Source organism: Cyanistes caeruleus, unplaced genomic scaffold (assembly GCF_971803275.1).
Source record: "Cyanistes caeruleus unplaced genomic scaffold, bCyaCae1.hap1.1 HAP1_SCAFFOLD_106, whole genome shotgun sequence".
Classification (NCBI taxonomy): Eukaryota; Metazoa; Chordata; class Aves; order Passeriformes; family Paridae; genus Cyanistes; species Cyanistes caeruleus.
In genome coordinates, this window is record NW_028255907.1 from 97,604 (window position 1) to 120,499 (window position 22,896).

Here is a 22,896-nt window from a genome sequence, read left to right on the forward strand (position 1 = left end):
AAAAATCCTTAAATCTTCTCAAAACCATATCAAATATTTGAAATATCCCACAAAATCTTTACCAAGTTCCACAGAATCTAAGATAATTGACTCAATATTCTTCCTGCCTCCTCAATATGCCTCAAAATTCCACAAAACCCCCATGTAATTCCAGAAACAGCCCACAAAATTTAAGGAACAATCCCACAAAATGGCAGAAAACTCCCACCAAATTCCCTAAAACTTCTCAAAACTCTACCAAATTCCTGAAACATCCCACAATATCTCCACAAATTTCCACACAATATAAGAAAAATCCCACAAAATTCTTCAACTCTCCTCAATACCCCACAAAATTTCACAAAAATTCCACAAAATTCTTAAACTTGTCACCAAATTCCAGAAACATCCCACAAAACCTCCTCCAATTCCCACACAATTCCAGAAATATCCTTCAAAATTCTTCAAGTCTCATCAATATCCCACAACATTCCCGAAAAATTTCACAACATTCAGAAAAAATCCCACAAAATTGCAGAAAAAATCCCACAAAATTGCAGAAAAGTCACAAAAAAATCCTTAAATCTTCTCAAAACCATATCAAATATTTGAAATATCCCACAAAATCTTTACCAAGTTCCACAGAATCTAAGATAATTGACTCAAAATTCTTCTTGTCTCCTCAATATCCCTCAAAATTCCACAAAACCCCCACGTAATTCCAGAAACAGCCCACAAAATAGATGCAAAAATTCCACAAAATGGCAGAAAACTCCCACCAAATTCCCTAAAACTTCTCAAAACCCTACCAAATTCCTGAAACATCCCACAAAATCTCCACAAATTTCCACACAATCTGAGAAGATCCCACAAAATTCTTCAAGTCTCCTCAGAATCTTACAAAATTCCACAAAAATTCCACAAAATTCTTTAAAATGTTACCAAATTCCAGAAACATCCCAAAAAATTTCCTCCAATTTCCTCAAAATTCCAGAAATATCCTTCAAAATTCTTCAAGTCTCATCAATATTCCACAACATTCCAGAAAAATCCCACAACATTCAGAAAAAATCCCACAAAATTGCAGCCAAATCCCACAAAATTGCAGAAAAGTCACAAAAAAATCCTTAAATCTTCTCAAAACCATATCAAATATTTGAAATATCCCACAAAATCTTTACCAAGTTCCACAGAATCTAAGATAATTGACTCAATATTCTTCCTGCCTCCTCAATATGCCTCAAAATTCCACAAAACCCCCATGTAATTCCAGAAACAGCCCACAAAATTTAAGGAACAATCCCACAAAATGGCAGAAAACTCCCACCAAATTCCCTAAAACTTCTCAAAACTCTACCAAATTCCTGAAACATCCCACAAAATCTCCACAAATTTCCACACAATATAAGAAAAATCCCACAAAATTCTTCAACTCTCCTCAATACCCCACAAAATTTCACAAAAATTCCACAAAATTCTTAAACTTGTCACCAAATTCCAGAAACATCCCACAAAACCTCCTCCAATTCCCACACAATTCCAGAAATATCCTTCAAAATTCTTCAAGTCTCATCAATATCCCACAACATTCCCGAAAAATTTCACAACATTCAGAAAAAATCCCACAAAATTGCAGAAAAAATCCCACAGAATTGCAGAAAAGTCACAAAAAAATCCTTAAATCTTCTCAAAACCATATCAAATATTTGAAATATCCCACAAAATCTTTACCAAGTTCCACAGAATCTAAGATAATTGACTCACAATTCTTCTTGTCTCCTCAATATCCCTCAAAATTCCACAAAACCCCCACGTAATTCCAGAAACAGCCCACAAAATAGATGCAAAAATTCCACAAAATGGCAGAAAACTCCCACCAAATTCCCTAAAACTTCTCAAAACCCTACCAAATTCCTGAAACATCCCACAAAATCTCCACAAATTTCCACACAATCTGAGAAGATCCCACAAAATTCTTCAAGTCTCCTCAGAATCTTACAAAATTCCACAAAAATTCCACTAAATTCTTATAAAATGTCACCAAATTCCTGAAACATCCCACAAAATCTCCACAAATTTCCACACAATCTAAGAAAAATCCCACAAAATTCTTCAAGTCTCCTCAATATCCCTCAAAATTCCACAAAATCCACACGTAATTCCAGAAACATCCCACAAAATAGATGCAAAAATCCCATAAAATGGCAGAAAACTCCCACCAAATTCCCTAAAACTTCTAAAAACTCTACCAAATTCCAGAAACATCTCACGAAATCTCCACAAATTTCCACACAATCTAAGAAAAATCCCACAAAATTCTTCAACTCTCCTCAATACCCCACAAAATTCCACAAAAATTCCACAGAATTCTTAAACTTGTCAACAAATTCCAGAATCATCCCACAAAATCTCCTCCAATTTCCACACAATTCCAGAAATATCCTTCAAAATTCTTCATGTCTCCTCAATATCCCTCAAAATTCCACAAAACCCCCTCATAATTCCGGAAATAGCCCACAAAATAGATGCAAAAATCCCATAAAATGGCAGAAAACTCCCACCAAATTCCCTAAAACTTCTCAAAACCCTACCAAATTCCTGAAACATCCCACAAAATCTCCACAAATTTCCACACAATCTGAGAAGATCCCACAAAATTCTTCAAGTCTCCTCAGAATCTTACAAAATTCCAAAAAAATTCCAGAAAATTCTTAAAAATGTCACCAAATTCCAGAAACAGCCCACAAAATCTCCAAAAATTTCCACAAATCTAAGAAAAATCCCACAAAATTCTTCAGGTCTCCTCAGAATCCCTAAAAATTCTACAAAAATTCCACCAAATTTCTACAAAATTCTTAAAAATGTTACCAAATTCCCTAAAATATCCAAAAAAATTTCCTCCAATTCCCACAAAATTCCACAAATATCCTTCAAATTTCTTCATGTCTCCTCAATATCCCTCAAAATTCCACAAAATCCACACGTAATTCCAGAAACATCCCACAAAATAGATGCAACAATCCCACACAATGGCAGAAAACTCCCACCAAATTCCCTAAAACTTCTCAAAACCTTACCAAATTCCAGAAACATCTCACGAAATCTCCACAAATTTCCACACAATCTAAGAAAAATCCCACAAAATTCTTCAACTCTCCTCAATACCCCACAAAATTCCACAAAAATTCCACAAAATTCTTAAACTTGTCACCAAATTCCAGAAACATCCCACAAAATCTCCACAAATTTCCACACAATTCCAGAAATATCCTTCAAAATTCTTCAAGTCTCATCAATATCCCACAACATTCCAGAAAAATCCCACAACATTCAGAAAAAATCCCACAAAATTTCAGCCAAATCCCACAAAATTGCAGAAAAGTCACCAAAAAATCCTGAAATCTTCTCGAAACCATATAAAATATTTGAAATATCCCACAAAATCTTTACCATGTTCCACAGAATCTAAGATAATTGACTCAAAATTCTTCAGGTCTCCTCAGAATCCCTCAAAATTCTAAAAAAAATTCCACCAAAATTCTACAAAATTCTTTAAAATGTTACCAAATTCCAGAAACATCCCAAAAAATTTCCTCCAATTTCCTCAAAATTCCAGAAATATCCTTCAAAATTCTTCAAGTCTCCTCAATATCCCTCAAAATTCCACAAAACCCACACGTAATTCCAGAAACAGCCCACAAAATCGATGCAAAAATCCCATAAAATAGCAGAAAACTCCCACCAAATTCCCTAAAACTTCTCAAAACTCTACCAAATTCCTGAAACATCCCACAAAATCTCCACAAATTTCCACACAATCTGAGAAGATCCCACAAAATTCTTCAAGTCTCCTCAGAATCTTACAAAATTCCACAAAAATTCCACTAAATTCTTATAAAATGTCACCAAATTCCTGAAACATCCCACAAAATCTCCTCAATATCCCACAAAATTAAAGGAAAACCCCATAAAATGGCAGAAAACTCCCACCAAATTCCCTACACCTTTTCAAATCCTACCAGATTCCAGAAACATCCCACAAAATCTCCACAAATTTCCACACAATCTAAGAAAAATCCCACAAAATTCTTCAACTCTCCTCATAATTCCACAAAATTCCACAAAAATTCCACAAAATTCTTAAAAATGTCACCAAATTCCAGAAACATCCCACAAAATCTCCTCCAATTTCCACAAAATTCCAGAAATATCCTTCAAAATTCTTCAAGTCTCATCAATATCCCACAACATTCCAGAAAAATCCCACAACATTCAGAAAAAATCCCACAAAATTGCAGCCAAATCCCACAAAATTGCAGAAAAGTCACCAAAAAATCCTTAAATCTTCTCAAAACCATATCAAATATTTGAAATATCCCACAAAATCTTTACCAAGTTCCACAGAATCTAAGATAATTGACTCAAAATTCTTCAAGTCTCCTCAATATCCCTCAAAATTCCACAAAACCCACACGTAATTCCAGAAACAGCCCACAAAATTTAAGGAACAATCCCACAAAATGGCAGAAAACTACCACCAAATTCCCTAAAACTTCTCAAAACTCTACCAAATTCCTGAAACATCCCACAAAATCTCCACAAATTTCCACACAATCTGAGAAGATCCCACAAAATTCTTCAAGTCTCCTCAGAATCTTACAAAATTCCACAAAAATTCCACTAAATTCTTATAAAATGTCACCAAATTCCTGAAACATCCCACAAAATCTCCTCAATATCCCACAAAATTAAAGGAAAACCCCATAAAATGGCAGAAAATTCCCACCAAATTCCCTACACCTTCTCAAAACTCTACCAAATTCCTGAAACATCCCACAAAATCTCCACAAATTTCCACACAATCTAAGAAAAATCCCACAAAATTCTTCAGGTCTCCTCAGAATCCCTCAAAATTCTAAAAAAAATTCCACCAAAATTCTACAAAATTCTTTAAAATGTTACCAAATTCCAGAAACATCCCAAAAAATTTCCTCCAATTTCCTCAAAATTCCAGAAATATCCTTCAAAATTCTTCAAGTCTCCTCAATATCCCTCAAAATTCCACAAAACCCACACGTAATTCCAGAAACAGCCCACAAAATAGATGCAAAAATCCCACAAAATGGCAGAAAACTCCCACAAAATTCCCTAAAACTTCTCAAAACTCTACCAAATTCCAGAAACATCCCACAAAATCTCCTCCAATTTCCACAAAATTCCAGAAATATCCTTCAAAATTCTTCAAGTCTCATCAATATCCCACAACATTCCAGAAAAATCCCACAACATTCAGAAAAAATCCCACAAAATTGCAGCCAAATCCCACAAAATTGCAGAAAAGTCACCAAAAAATCCTTAAATCTTCTCAAAACCATATCAAATATTTGAAATATCCCACAAAATCTTTACCAAGTTCCTCAGAATCTAAGATAATTGACTCAAAATTCTTCTTGTCTCCTCAATATCCCTCAAAATTCCACAAAACCCACACGTAATTCCAGAAACAGCCCACAAAATTTAAGGAACAATCCCACAAAATGGCAGAAAACTCCCACCAAATTCCCTAAAACTTCTCAAAACTCTACCAAATTCCTGAAACATCCCACAAAATCTCCACAAATTTCCACACAATCTAAGAAAAATCCCACAAAATTCTTCAGGTCTCCTCAGAATCCCTCAAAATTCTAAAAAAAATTCCACCAAAATTCTACAAAATTCTTTAAAATGTTACCAAATTCCAGAAACATCCCAAAAAATTTCCTCCAATTTCCTCAAAATTCCAGAAATATCCTTCAAAATTCTTCAAGTCTCCTCAATATCCCTCAAAATTCCACAAAACCCACACGTAATTCCAGAAACAGCCCACAAAATAGATGCAAAAATCCCATAAAATAGCAGAAAACTCCCACAAAATTCCCTAAAACTTCTCAAAACTCTACCAAATTCCTGAAACATCCCACAAAATCTCCACAAATTTCCACACAATTGGAGAAGATCCCACAAAATTCTTCAAGTCTCCTCAGAATCTTACAAAATTCCACAAAAATTCCACTAAATTCTTATAAAATGTCACCAAATTCCTGAAACAGCCCACAAAATCTCCTCAATATCCCACAAAATTAAAGGAAAACCCCATAAAATGGCAGAAAACTCCCACCAAATTCCATACACCTTCTCAAATCCTACCAGATTCCAGAAACATCCCACAAAATCTCCACAAATTTCCACACAATCTAAGAAAAATCCCACAAAATTCTTCAACTCTCCTCAATACCCCACAAAATTCCACAAAAATTCCACAAAATTCTTAAAAATGTCACCAAATTCCAGAAACATCCCACAAAATCTCCTCCAATTTCCACACAATTCCAGAAATATCCTTCAAAATTCTTCAAGTCTCATCAATATCCCACAACATTCCAGAAAAATCCCACAACATTCAGAAAAAATCCCACAAAATTGCAGCCAAATCCCACAAAATTGCAGAAAAGTCACAAAAAAATCCTTAAATCTTCTCAAAACCATATCAAATATTTGAAATAGCCCACAAAATCTTTACCAAGTTCCACAGAATCTAAGATAATTGACTCAAAATTCTTCTTGTCTCCTCAATATCTCTCAAAATTCCACAAAACCCCCACGTAATTCCAGAAACAGCCCACAAAATTTAAGGAACAATCCCACAAAATGGCAGAAAACTCCCACCAAATTCCCTAAAACTTCTCAAAACCCTACCAAATTCCTCAAACATCCCACAAAATCTCCACAAATTTCCACACAATCTAAGAAAAATCCCACAAAATTCTTCAACTCTCCTCAATACCCCACAAAATTCCACAAAAATTCCACAAAATTCTTAAACTTGTCACCAAATTCCAGAAACATCCCACAAAATCTCCACAAATTTCCACACAATCTGAGAAGATCCCACAAAATTCTTCAAGTCTCCTCAGAATCCCACAAAATTCTAAAAAAATTCCACAAAATTCTCAAAAATGTCACCAAATTCCAGAAACATCCCAAAAAATCTCCTCCAATTCCCACAAAATTCCACAAATATCCTTCAAAATTCTTCAAGTCTCATCAATATCCCTCAAAATTACACAAAACCCCCATGTAATTCCAGAAATATCCCACAAAATTTAAGGAACAATCCAACAAAAGGGCAATAAACTTCCACAAAATTCCCTAAATTGTCTCTATACACGAACAAATTTAAGGAACAATCCCACAAAATCTCCACAAATTTCCACACAATCTAAGAAAAATCCAAAAAAATTCTTCAAGTCTCCTCATAATTCCACAAAATTCCACAAAAATTCCACAAAATTCTTAAAAATGTCACCAAATTCCAGAAACATCCCACAAAATCTCCTCCAATTTCCACAAAATTCCAGAAATATCCTTCAAAATTCTTCAAGTCTCATCAATATCCCACAACATTCCAGAAAAATCCCACAACATTCAGAAAAAATCCCACAAAATTGCAGCCAAATCCCACAAAATTGCAGAAAAGTCACCAAAAAATCCTTAAATCTTCTCAAAACCATATCAAATATTTGAAATATCCCACAAAATCTTTACCAAGTTCCACAGAATCTAAGATAATTGACTCAAAATTCTTCAAGTCTCCTCAATATCCCTCAAAATTCCACAAAACCCACACGTAATTCCAGAAACAGCACACAAAATTTAAGGAACAATCCCACAAAATGGCAGAAAACTACCACCAAATTCCCTAAAACTTCTCAAAACTCTACCAAATTCCTGAAACATCCCACAAAATCTCCACAAATTTCCACACAATCTGAGAAGATCCCACAAAATTCTTCAAGTCTCCTCAGAATCTTACAAAATTCCACAAAAATTCCACTAAATTCTTATAAAATGTCACCAAATTCCTGAAACATCCCACAAAATCTCCTCAATATCCCACAAAATTAAAGGAAAACCCCATAAAATGGCAGAAAACTCCCACCAAATTCCCTACACCTTCTCAAAACCCTACCAGATTCCAGAAACATCCCACAAAATCTCCACAAATTTCCACACAATCTAAGAAAAATCCACAAAATTCTTCAAGTCTCCTCAGAATCCCACAAAATTCTAAAAAAATTCCACAAAATTCTCAAAAATGTCACCAAATTCTAGAAACATCCCAAAAAATCTCCTCCAATTCCCACAAAATTCCACAAATATCCTTCAAAATTCTTCAAGTCTCATCAATATCCCTCAAAATTCCACAAAACCCCCATGTAATTCCAGAAATATCCCACAAAATTTAAGGAACAATCCAACAAAAGGGCAATAAACTTCCACAAAATTCCCTAAATTGTCTCTATACACGAACAAATTCAAGGAACAATCCCACAAAATCTCCACAAATTTCCACACAATCTAAGAAAAATCCAAAAAAATTCTTCAACTCTCCTCATAATTCCACAAAATTCCACAAAAATTCCACAAAATTCTTAAAAATGTCACCAAATTCCAGAAACATCCCACAAAATCTCCTCCAATTTCCACAAAATTCCAGAAATATCCTTCAAAATTCTTCAAGTCTCATCAATATCCCACAACATTCCAGAAAAATCCCACAACATTCAGAAAAAATCCCACAAAATTGCAGCCAAATCCCACAAAATTGCAGAAAAGTCACCAAAAAATCCTTAAATCTTCTCAAAACCATATCAAATATTTGAAATATCCCACAAAATCTTTACCAAGTTCCTCAGAATCTAAGATAATTGACTCAAAATTCTTCTTGTCTCCTCAATATCCCTCAAAATTCCACAAAACCCACACGTAATTCCAGAAACAGCCCACAAAATTTAAGGAACAATCCCACAAAATGGCAGAAAACTCCCACCAAATTCCCTAAAACTTCTCAAAACTCTACCAAATTCCTGAAACATCCCACAAAATCTCCACAAATTTCCACACAATCTAAGAAAAATCCCACAAAATTCTTCAGGTCTCCTCAGAATCCCTCAAAATTCTAAAAAAAATTCCACCAAAATTCTACAAAATTCTTTAAAATGTTACCAAATTCCAGAAACATCCCAAAAAATTTCCTCCAATTTCCTCAAAATTCCAGAAATATCCTTCAAAATTCTTCAAGTCTCCTCAATATCCCTCAAAATTCCACAAAACCCACACGTAATTCCAGAAACAGCCCACAAAATAGATGCAAAGATCCCATAAAATGGCAGAAAACTCCCACAAAATTCCCTAAAACTTCTCAAAACTCTACCAAATTCCAGAAACATCCCACAAAATCTCCTCCAATTTCCACAAAATTCCAGAAATATCCTTCAAAATTCTTCAAGTCTCATCAATATCCCACAACATTCCAGAAAAATCCCACAACATTCAGAAAAAATCCCACAAAATTGCAGCCAAATCCCACAAAATTGCAGAAAAGTCACCAAAAAATCCTTAAATCTTCTCAAAACCATATCAAATATTTGAAATATCCCACAAAATCTTTACCAAGTTCCACAGAATCTAAGATAATTGACTCAAAATTCTTCAAGTCTCCTCAATATCCCTCAAAATTCCACAAAACCCACACGTAATTCCAGAAACAGCCCACAAAATTTAAGGAACAATCCCACAAAATGGCAGAAAACTACCACCAAATTCCCTAAAACTTCTCAAAACTCTACCAAATTCCTGAAACATCCCACAAAATCTCCACAAATTTCCACACAATCTGAGAAGATCCCACAAAATTCTTCAAGTCTCCTCAGAATCTTACAAAATTCCACAAAAATTCCACTAAATTCTTATAAAATGTCACCAAATTCCTGAAACATTCCACAAAATCTCCTCAATATCCCACAAAATTAAAGGAAAACCCCATAAAATGGCAGAAAACTCCCACCAAATTCCCTACACCTTCTCAAAACCCTACCAGATTCCAGAAACATCCCACAAAATCTCCACAAATTTCCACACAATCTAAGAAAAATCCACAAAATTCTTCAAGTCTCCTCAGAATCCCACAAAATTCTAAAAAAATTCCACAAAATTCTCAAAAATGTCACCAAATTCTAGAAACATCCCAAAAAATCTCCTCCAATTCCCACAAAATTCCACAAATATCCTTCAAAATTCTTCAAGTCTCATCAATATCCCTCAAAATTCCACAAAACCCCCATGTAATTCCAGAAATATCCCACAAAATTTAAGGAACAATCCAACAAAAGGGCAATAAACTTCCACAAAATTCCCTAAATTGTCTCTATACACGAACAAATTCAAGGAACAATCCCACAAAATCTCCACAAATTTCCACACAATCTAAGAAAAATCCAAAAAAATTCTTCAACTCTCCTCATAATTCCACAAAATTCCACAAAAATTCCACAAAATTCTTAAAAATGTCACCAAATTCCAGAAACATCCCACAAAATCTCCTCCAATTTCCACACAATTCCAGAAATATCCTTCAAAATTCTTCAAGTCTCATCAATATCCCACAACATTCCAGAAAAATCCCACAACATTCAGAAAAAATCCCACAAAATTGCAGCCAAATCCCACAAAATTGCAGAAAAGTCACCAAAAAATCCTTAAATCTTCTCAAAACCATATCAAATATTTGAAATATCCCACAAAATCTTTACCAAGTTCCACAGAATCTAAGATAATTGACTCAAAATTCTTCTTGTCTCCTCAATATCCCTCAAAATTCCACAAAACCCACACGTAATTCCAGAAACAGCCCACAAAATTTAAGGAACAATCCCACAAAATGGCAGAAAACTCCCACCAAATTCCCTAAAACTTCTCAAAACTCTACCAAATTCCTGAAACATCCCACAAAATCTCCACAAATTTCCACACAATCTAAGAAAAATCCCACAAAATTCTTCAGGTCTCCTCAGAATCCCTCAAAATTCTAAAAAAAATTCCACCAAAATTCTACAAAATTCTTTAAAATGTTACCAAATTCCAGAAACATCCCAAAAAATTTCCTCCAATTTCCTCAAAATTCCAGAAATATCCTTCAAAATTCTTCAAGTCTCCTCAATATCCCTCAAAATTCCACAAAACCCACACGTAATTCCAGAAACAGCCCACAAAATAGATGCAAAAATCCCATAAAATAGCAGAAAACTCCCACAAAATTCCCTAAAACTTCTCAAAACTCTACCAAATTCCTGAAACATCCCACAAAATCTCCACAAATTTCCACACAATCTGAGAAGATCCCACAAAATTCTTCAAGTCTCCTCAGAATCTTACAAAATTCCACAAAAATTCCACTAAATTCTTATAAAATGTCACCAAATTCCTGAAACATCCCACAAAATCTCCTCAATATCCCACAAAATTAAAGGAAAACCCCATAAAATGGCAGAAAACTCCCACCAAATTCCCTACACCTTCTCAAATCCTACCAGATTCCAGAAACATCCCACAAAATCTCCACAAATTTCCACACAATCTAAGAAAAATCCCACAAAATTCTTCAACTCTCCTCAATACCCCACAAAATTCCACAAAAATTCCACAAAATTCTTAAAAATGTCACCAAATTCCAGAAACATCCCACAAAATCTCCTCCAATTTCCACACAATTCCAGAAATATCCTTCAAAATTCTTCAAGTCTCATCAATATCCCACAACATTCCAGAAAAATCCCACAACATTCAGAAAAAATCCCACAAAATTGCAGCCAAATCCCACAAAATTGCAGAAAAGTCACCAAAAAATCCTTAAATCTTCTCAAAACCATATCAAATATTTGAAATATCCCACAAAATCTTTACCAAGTTCCACAGAATCTAAGATAATTGACTCAAAATTCTTCAAGTCTCCTCAATATCCCTCAAAATTCCACAAAACCCACACGTAATTCCAGAAACAGCCCACAAAATTTAAGGAACAATCCCACAAAATGGCAGAAAACTCCCACCAAATTCCCTAAAACTTCTCAAAACTCTACCAAATTCCTGAAACATCCCACAAAATCTCCACAAATTTCCACACAATCTAAGAAAAATCCCACAAAATTCTTCAGGTCTCCTCAGAATCCCTCAAAATTCTAAAAAAAATTCCACCAAAATTCTACAAAATTCTTTAAAATGTTACCAAATTCCAGAAACATCCCAAAAAATTTCCTCCAATTTCCTCAAAATTCCAGAAATATCCTTCAAAATTCTTCAAGTCTCCTCAATATCCCTCAAAATTCCACAAAACCCACACGTAATTCCAGAAACAGCCCACAAAATAGATGCAAAAATCCCATTAAAATAGCAGAAAACTCCCACAAAATTCCCTAAAACTTCTCAAAACTCTACCAAATTCCTGAAACATCCCACAAAATCTCCACAAATTTCCACACAATCTGAGAAGATCCCACAAAATTCTTCAAGTCTCCTCAGAATCTTACAAAATTCCACAAAAATTCCACTAAATTCTTATAAAATGTCACCAAATTCCTGAAACAGCCCACAAAATCTCCTCAATATCCCACAAAATTAAAGGAAAACCCCATAAAATGGCAGAAAACTCCCACCAAATTCCCTACACCTTCTCAAATCCTACCAGATTCCAGAAACATCCCACAAAATCTCCACAAATTTCCACACAATCTAAGAAAAATCCCACAAAATTCTTCAACTCTCCTCAATACCCCACAAAATTCCACAAAAATTCCACAAAATTCTTAAACTTGTCACCAAATTCCAGAAACATCCCACAAAATCTCCTCCAATTTCCACACAATTCCAGAAATATCCTTCAAAATTCTTCAAGTCTCATCAATATTCCACAACATTCCAGAAAAATCCCACAACATTCAGAAAAAATCCCACAAAATTGCAGCCAAATCCCACAAAATTGCAGAAAAGTCACAAAAAAATCCTTAAATCTTCTCAAAACCATATCAAATATTTGAAATATCCCACAAAATCTTTACCAAGTTCCACAGAATCTAAGATAATTGACTCAATATTCTTCCTGCCTCCTCAATATGCCTCAAAATTCCACAAAACCCCCATGTAATTCCAGAAACAGCCCACAAAATTTAAGGAACAATCCCACAAAATGGCAGAAAACTCCCACCAAATTCCCTAAAACTTCTCAAAACTCTACCAAATTCCTGAAACATCCCACAAAATCTCCACAAATTTCCACACAATATAAGAAAAATCCCACAAAATTCTTCAACTCTCCTCAATACCCCACAAAATTTCACAAAAATTCCACAAAATTCTTAAACTTGTCACCAAATTCCAGAAACATCCCACAAAACCTCCTCCAATTCCCACACAATTCCAGAAATATCCTTCAAAATTCTTCAAGTCTCATCAATATCCCACAACATTCCCGAAAAATTTCACAACATTCAGAAAAAATCCCACAAAATTGCAGAAAAAATCCCACAAAATTGCAGAAAAGTCACAAAAAAATCCTTAAATCTTCTCAAAACCATATCAAATATTTGAAATATCCCACAAAATCTTTACCAAGTTCCACAGAATCTAAGATAATTGACTCAAAATTCTTCTTGTCTCCTCAATATCCCTCAAAATTCCACAAAACCCCCACGTAATTCCAGAAACAGCCCACAAAATAGATGCAAAAATTCCACAAAATGGCAGAAAACTCCCACCAAATTCCCTAAAACTTCTCAAAACCCTACCAAATTCCTGAAACATCCCACAAAATCTCCACAAATTTCCACACAATCTGAGAAGATCCCACAAAATTCTTCAAGTCTCCTCAGAATCTTACAAAATTCCACAAAAATTCCACAAAATTCTTTAAAATGTTACCAAATTCCAGAAACATCCCAAAAAATTTCCTCCAATTTCCTCAAAATTCCAGAAATATCCTTCAAAATTCTTCAAGTCTCATCAATATTCCACAACATTCCAGAAAAATCCCACAACATTCAGAAAAAATCCCACAAAATTGCAGCCAAATCCCACAAAATTGCAGAAAAGTCACAAAAAAATCCTTAAATCTTCTCAAAACCATATCAAATATTTGAAATATCCCACAAAATCTTTACCAAGTTCCACAGAATCTAAGATAATTGACTCAATATTCTTCCTGCCTCCTCAATATGCCTCAAAATTCCACAAAACCCCCATGTAATTCCAGAAACAGCCCACAAAATTTAAGGAACAATCCCACAAAATGGCAGAAAACTCCCACCAAATTCCCTAAAACTTCTCAAAACTCTACCAAATTCCTGAAACATCCCACAAAATCTCCACAAATTTCCACACAATATAAGAAAAATCCCACAAAATTCTTCAACTCTCCTCAATACCCCACAAAATTTCACAAAAATTCCACAAAATTCTTAAACTTGTCACCAAATTCCAGAAACATCCCACAAAACCTCCTCCAATTCCCACACAATTCCAGAAATATCCTTCAAAATTCTTCAAGTCTCATCAATATCCCACAACATTCCCGAAAAATTTCACAACATTCAGAAAAAATCCCACAAAATTGCAGAAAAAATCCCACAGAATTGCAGAAAAGTCACAAAAAAATCCTTAAATCTTCTCAAAACCATATCAAATATTTGAAATATCCCACAAAATCTTTACCAAGTTCCACAGAATCTAAGATAATTGACTCACAATTCTTCTTGTCTCCTCAATATCCCTCAAAATTCCACAAAACCCCCACGTAATTCCAGAAACAGCCCACAAAATAGATGCAAAAATTCCACAAAATGGCAGAAAACTCCCACCAAATTCCCTAAAACTTCTCAAAACCCTACCAAATTCCTGAAACATCCCACAAAATCTCCACAAATTTCCACACAATCTGAGAAGATCCCACAAAATTCTTCAAGTCTCCTCAGAATCTTACAAAATTCCACAAAAATTCCACTAAATTCTTATAAAATGTCACCAAATTCCTGAAACATCCCACAAAATCTCCACAAATTTCCACACAATCTAAGAAAAATCCCACAAAATTCTTCAAGTCTCCTCAATATCCCTCAAAATTCCACAAAATCCACACGTAATTCCAGAAACATCCCACAAAATAGATGCAAAAATCCCATAAAATGGCAGAAAACTCCCACCAAATTCCCTAAAACTTCTAAAAACTCTACCAAATTCCAGAAACATCTCACGAAATCTCCACAAATTTCCACACAATCTAAGAAAAATCCCACAAAATTCTTCAACTCTCCTCAATACCCCACAAAATTCCACAAAAATTCCACAGAATTCTTAAACTTGTCAACAAATTCCAGAATCATCCCACAAAATCTCCTCCAATTTCCACACAATTCCAGAAATATCCTTCAAAATTCTTCATGTCTCCTCAATATCCCTCAAAATTCCACAAAACCCCCTCATAATTCCGGAAATAGCCCACAAAATAGATGCAAAAATCCCATAAAATGGCAGAAAACTCCCACCAAATTCCCTAAAACTTCTCAAAACCCTACCAAATTCCTGAAACATCCCACAAAATCTCCACAAATTTCCACACAATCTGAGAAGATCCCACAAAATTCTTCAAGTCTCCTCAGAATCTTACAAAATTCCAAAAAAATTCCAGAAAATTCTTAAAAATGTCACCAAATTCCAGAAACAGCCCACAAAATCTCCAAAAATTTCCACAAATCTAAGAAAAATCCCACAAAATTCTTCAGGTCTCCTCAGAATCCCTAAAAATTCTACAAAAATTCCACCAAATTTCTACAAAATTCTTAAAAATGTTACCAAATTCCCTAAAATATCCAAAAAAATTTCCTCCAATTCCCACAAAATTCCACAAATATCCTTCAAATTTCTTCATGTCTCCTCAATATCCCTCAAAATTCCACAAAATCCACACGTAATTCCAGAAACATCCCACAAAATAGATGCAACAATCCCACACAATGGCAGAAAACTCCCACCAAATTCCCTAAAACTTCTCAAAACCTTACCAAATTCCAGAAACATCTCACGAAATCTCCACAAATTTCCACACAATCTAAGAAAAATCCCACAAAATTCTTCAACTCTCCTCAATACCCCACAAAATTCCACAAAAATTCCACAAAATTCTTAAACTTGTCACCAAATTCCAGAAACATCCCACAAAATCTCCACAAATTTCCACACAATTCCAGAAATATCCTTCAAAATTCTTCAAGTCTCATCAATATCCCACAACATTCCAGAAAAATCCCACAACATTCAGAAAAAATCCCACAAAATTTCAGCCAAATCCCACAAAATTGCAGAAAAGTCACCAAAAAATCCTGAAATCTTCTCGAAACCATATAAAATATTTGAAATATCCCACAAAATCTTTACCATGTTCCACAGAATCTAAGATAATTGACTCAAAATTCTTCAGGTCTCCTCAGAATCCCTCAAAATTCTAAAAAAAATTCCACCAAAATTCTACAAAATTCTTTAAAATGTTACCAAATTCCAGAAACATCCCAAAAAATTTCCTCCAATTTCCTCAAAATTCCAGAAATATCCTTCAAAATTCTTCAAGTCTCCTCAATATCCCTCAAAATTCCACAAAACCCACACGTAATTCCAGAAACAGCCCACAAAATCGATGCAAAAATCCCATAAAATAGCAGAAAACTCCCACCAAATTCCCTAAAACTTCTCAAAACTCTACCAAATTCCTGAAACATCCCACAAAATCTCCACAAATTTCCACACAATCTGAGAAGATCCCACAAAATTCTTCAAGTCTCCTCAGAATCTTACAAAATTCCACAAAAATTCCACTAAATTCTTATAAAATGTCACCAAATTCCTGAAACATCCCACAAAATCTCCTCAATATCCCACAAAATTAAAGGAAAACCCCATAAAATGGCAGAAAACTCCCACCAAATTCCCTACACCTTTTCAAATCCTACCAGATTCCAGAAACATCCCACAAAATCTCCACAAATTTCCACACAATCTAAGAAAAATCCCACAAAATTCTTCAAGTCTCCTCATAATTCCACAAAATTCCACAAAAATTCCACAAAATTCTTAAAAATGTCACCAAATTCCAGAAACATCCCACAAAATCTCCTCCAATTTCCACAAAATTCCAGAAATATCCTTCAAAATTCTTCAAGTCTCATCAATATCCCACAACATTCCAGAAAAATCCCACAACATTCAGAAAAAATCCCACAAAATTGCAGCCAAATCCCACAAAATTGCAGAAAAGTCACCAAAAAATCCTTAAATCTTCTCAAAACCATATCAAATATTTGAAATATCCCACAAAATCTTTACCAAGTTCCACAGAATCTAAGATAATTGACTCAAAATTCTTCAAGTCTCCTCAATATCCCTCAAAATTCCACAAAACCCACACGTAATTCCAGAAACAGCCCACAAAATTTAAGGAACAATCCCACAAAATGGCAGAAAACTACCACCAAATTCCCTAAAACTTCTCAAAACTCTACCAAATTCCTGAAACATCCCACAAAATCTCCACAAATTTCCACACAATCTGAGAAGATCCCACAAAATTCTTCAAGTCTCCTCAGAATCTTACAAAATTCCACAAAAATTCCACTAAATTCTTATAAAATGTCACCAAATTCCTGAAACATCCCACAAAATCTCCTCAATATCCCACAAAATTAAAGGAAAACCCCATAAAATGGCAGAAAATTCCCACCAAATTCCCTACACCTTCTCAAAACTCTACCAAATTCCTGAAACATCCCACAAAATCTCCACAAATTTCCACACAATCTAAGAAAAATCCCACAAAATTCTTCAGGTCTCCTCAGAATCCCTCAAAATTCTAAAAAAAATTCCACCAAAATTCTACAAAATTCTTTAAAATGTTACCAAATTCCAGAAACATCCCAAAAAATTTCCTCCAATTTCCTCAAAATTCCAGAAATATCCTTCAAAATTCTTCAAGTCTCCTCAATATCCCTCAAAATTCCACAAAACCCACACGTAATTCCAGAAACAGCCCACAAAATAGATGCAAAAATCCCACAAAATGGCAGAAAACTCCCACAAAATTCCCTAAAACTTCTCAAAACTCTACCAAATTCCTGAAACATCCCACAAAATCTCCACAAATTTCCACACAATTGGAGAAGATCCCACAAAATTCTTCAAGTCTCCTCAGAATCTTACAAAATTCCACAAAAATTCCACTAAATTCTTATAAAATGTCACCAAATTCCTGAAACATCCCACAAAATCTCCTCAATATCCCACAAAATTAAAGGAAAACCCCATAAAATGGCAGAAAACTCCCACCAAATTCCATACACCTTCTCAAATCCTACCAGATTCCAGAAACATCCCACAAAATCTCCACAAATTTCCACACAATCTAAGAAAAATCCCACAAAATTCTTCAACTCTCCTCAATACCCCACAAAATTCCACAAAAATTCCACAAAATTCTTAAAAATGTCACCAAATTCCAGAAACATCCCACAAAATCTCCTCCAATTTCCACACAATTCCAGAAATATCCTTCAAAATTCTTCAAGTCTCATCAATATCCCACAACATTCCAGAAAAATCCCACAACATTCAGAAAAAATCCCACAAAATTGCAGCCAAATCCCACAAAATTGCAGAAAAGTCACAAAAAAATCCTTAAATCTTCTCAAAACCATATCAAATATTTGAAATAGCCCACAAAATCTTTACCAAGTTCCACAGAATCTAAGATAATTGACTCAAAATTCTTCTTGTCTCCTCAATATCTCTCAAAATTCCACAAAACCCCCACGTAATTCCAGAAACAGCCCACAAAATTTAAGGAACAATCCCACAAAATGGCAGAAAACTCCCACCAAATTCCCTAAAACTTCTCAAAACCCTACCAAATTCCTCAAACATCCCACAAAATCTCCACAAATTTCCACACAATCTAAGAAAAATCCCACAAAATTCTTCAACTCTCCTCAATACCCCACAAAATTCCACAAAAATTCCACAAAATTCTTAAACTTGTCACCAAATTCCAGAAACATCCCACAAAATCTCCACAAATTTCCACACAATCTGAGAAGATCCCACAAAATTCTTCAAGTCTCCTCAGAATCCCACAAAATTCTAAAAAAATTCCACAAAATTCTCAAAAATGTCACCAAATTCCAGAAACATCCCAAAAAATCTCCTCCAATTCCCACAAAATTCCACAAATATCCTTCAAAATTCTTCAAGTCTCATCAATATCCCTCAAAATTACACAAAACCCCCATGTAATTCCAGAAATATCCCACAAAATTTAAGGAACAATCCAACAAAAGGGCAATAAACTTCCACAAAATTCCCTAAATTGTCTCTATACACGAACAAATTCAAGGAACAATCCCACAAAATCTCCACAAATTTCCACACAATCTAAGAAAAATCCAAAAAAATTCTTCAAGTCTCCTCATAATTCCACAAAATTCCACAAAAATTCCACAAAATTCTTAAAAATGTCACCAAATTCCAGAAACATCCCACAAAATCTCCTCCAATTTCCACAAAATTCCAGAAATATCCTTCAAAATTCTTCAAGTCTCATCAATATCCCACAACAATCCAGAAAAATCCCACAACATTCAGAAAAAATCCCCCAAAATTGCAGCCAAATCCCACAAAATTGCAGAAAAGTCACCAAAAAATCCTTAAATCTTCTCAAAACCATATCAAATATTTGAAATATCCCACAAAATCTTTACCAAGTTCCTCAGAATCTAAGATAATTGACTCAAAATTCTTCTTGTCTCCTCAATATCCCTCAAAATTCCACAAAACCCACACGTAATTCCAGAAACAGCCCACAAAATTTAAGGAACAATCCCACAAAATGGCAGAAAACTCCCACCAAATTCCCTAAAACTTCTCAAAACTCTACCAAATTCCTGAAACATCCCACAAAATCTCCACAAATTTCCACACAATCTAAGAAAAATCCCACAAAATTCTTCAGGTCTCCTCAGAATCCCTCAAAATTCTAAAAAAAATTCCACCAAAATTCTACAAAATTCTTTAAAATGTTACCAAATTCCAGAAACATCCCAAAAAATTTCCTCCAATTTCCTCAAAATTCCAGAAATATCCTTCAAAATTCTTCAAGTCTCCTCAATATCCCTCAAAATTCCACAAAACCCACACGTAATTCCAGAAACAGCCCACAAAATAGATGCAAAAATCCCACAAAATGGCAGAAAACTCCCACAAAATTCCCTAAAACTTCTCAAAACTCTACCAAATTCCAGAAACATCCCACAAAATCTCCTCCAATTTCCACAAAATTCCAGAAATATCCTTCAAAATTCTTCAAGTCTCATCAATATCCCACAACATTCCAGAAAAATCCCACAACATTCAGAAAAAATCCCACAAAATTGCAGCCAAATCCCACAAAATTGCAGAAAAGTCACCAAAAAATCCTTAAATCTTCTCAAAACCATATCAAATATTTGAAATATCCCACAAAATCTTTACCAAGTTCCACAGAATCTAAGATAATTGACTCAAAATTCTTCAAGTCTCCTCAATATCCCTCAAAATTCCACAAAACCCACACGTAATTCCAGAAACAGCCCACAAAATTTAAGGAACAATCCCACAAAATGGCAGAAAACTCCCACCAAATTCCCTAAAACTTCTCAAAACTCTACCAAATTCCTGAAACATCCCACAAAATCTCCACAAATTTCCACACAATCTGAGAAGATCCCACAAAATTCTTCAAGTCTCCTCAGAATCTTACAAAATTCCACAAAAATTCCACTAAATTCTTATAAAATGTCACCAAATTCCTGAAACATCCCACAAAATCTCCTCAATATCCCACAAAATTAAAGGAAAACCCCATAAAATGGCAGAAAACTCCCACCAAATTCCCTACACCTTCTCAAAACCCTACCAGATTCCAGAAACATCCCACAAAATCTCCACAAATTTCCACACAATCTAAGAAAAATCCACAAAATTCTTCAAGTCTCCTCAGAATCCCACAAAATTCTAAAAAAATTCCACAAAATTCTCAAAAATGTCACCAAATTCTAGAAACATCCCAAAAAATCTCCTCCAATTCCCACAAAATTCCACAAATATCCTTCAAAATTCTTCAAGTCTCATCAATATCCCTCAAAATTCCACAAAACCCCCATGTAATTCCAGAAATATCCCACAAAATTTAAGGAACAATCCAACAAAAGGGCAATAAACTTCCACAAAATTCCCTAAATTGTCTCTATACACGAACAAATTCAAGGAACAATCCCACAAAATCTCCACAAATTTCCACACAATCTAAGAAAAATCCAAAAAAATTCTTCAACTCTCCTCATAATTCCACAAAATTCCACAAAAATTCCACAAAATTCTTAAAAATGTCACCAAATTCCAGAAACATCCCACAAAATCTCCTCCAATTTCCACACAATTCCAGAAATATCCTTCAAAATTCTTCAAGTCTCATCAATATCCCACAACATTCCAGAAAAATCCCACAACATTCAGAAAAAATCCCACAAAATTGCAGCCAAATCCCACAAAATTGCAGAAAAGTCACCAAAAAATCCTTAAATCTTCTCAAAACCATATCAAATATTTGAAATATCCCACAAAATCTTTACCAAGTTCCTCAGAATCTAAGATAATTGACTCAAAATTCTTCTTGTCTCCTCAATATCCCTCAAAATTCCACAAAACCCACACGTAATTCCAGAAACAGCCCACAAAATTTAAGGAACAATCCCACAAAATGGCAGAAAACTCCCACCAAATTCCCTAAAACTTCTCAAAACTCTACCAAATTCCTGAAACATCCCACAAAATCTCCACAAATTTCCACACAATCTAAGAAAAATCCCACAAAATTCTTCAGGTCTCCTCAGAATCCCTCAAAATTCTAAAAAAAATTCCACCAAAATTCTACAAAATTCTTTAAAATGTTACCAAATTCCAGAAACATCCCAAAAAATTTCCTCCAATTTCCTCAAAATTCCAGAAATATCCTTCAAAATTCTTCAAGTCTCCTCAATATCCCTCAAAATTCCACAAAACCCACACGTAATTCCAGAAACAGCCCACAAAATAGATGCAAAGATCCCATAAAATGGCAGAAAACTCCCACAAAATTCCCTAAAACTTCTCAAAACTCTACCAAATTCCAGAAACATCCCACAAAATCTCCTCCAATTTCCACAAAATTCCAGAAATATCCTTCAAAATTCTTCAAGTCTCATCAATATCCCACAACATTCCAGAAAAATCCCACAACATTCAGAAAAAATCCCACAAAATTGCAGCCAAATCCCACAAAATTGCAGAAAAGTCACCAAAAAATCCTTAAATCTTCTCAAAACCATATCAAATATTTGAAATATCCCACAAAATCTTTACCAAGTTCCACAGAATCTAAGATAATTGACTCAAAATTCTTCAAGTCTCCTCAATATCCCTCAAAATTCCACAAAACCCACACGTAATTCCAGAAACAGCCCACAAAATAGATGCAAAGATCCCATAAAATGGCAGAAAACTCCCACAAAATTCCCTAAAACTTCTCAAAACTCTACCAAATTCCTGAAACATCCCACAAAATCTCCACAAATTTCCACACAATCTGAGAAGATCCCACAAAATTCTTCAAGTCTCCTCAGAATCTTACAAAATTCCACAAAAATTCCACTAAATTCTTATAAAATGTCACCAAATTCCTGAAACATTCCACAAAATCTCCTCAATATCCCACAAAATTAAAGGAAAACCCCATAAAATGGCAGAAAACTCCCACCAAATTCCCTACACCTTCTCAAAACCCTACCAGATTCCAGAAACATCCCACAAAATCTCCACAAATTTCCACACAATCTAAGAAAAATCCACAAAATTCTTCAAGTCTCCTCAGAATCCCACAAAATTCTAAAAAAATTCCACAAAATTCTCAAAAATGTCACCAAATTCTAGAAACATCCC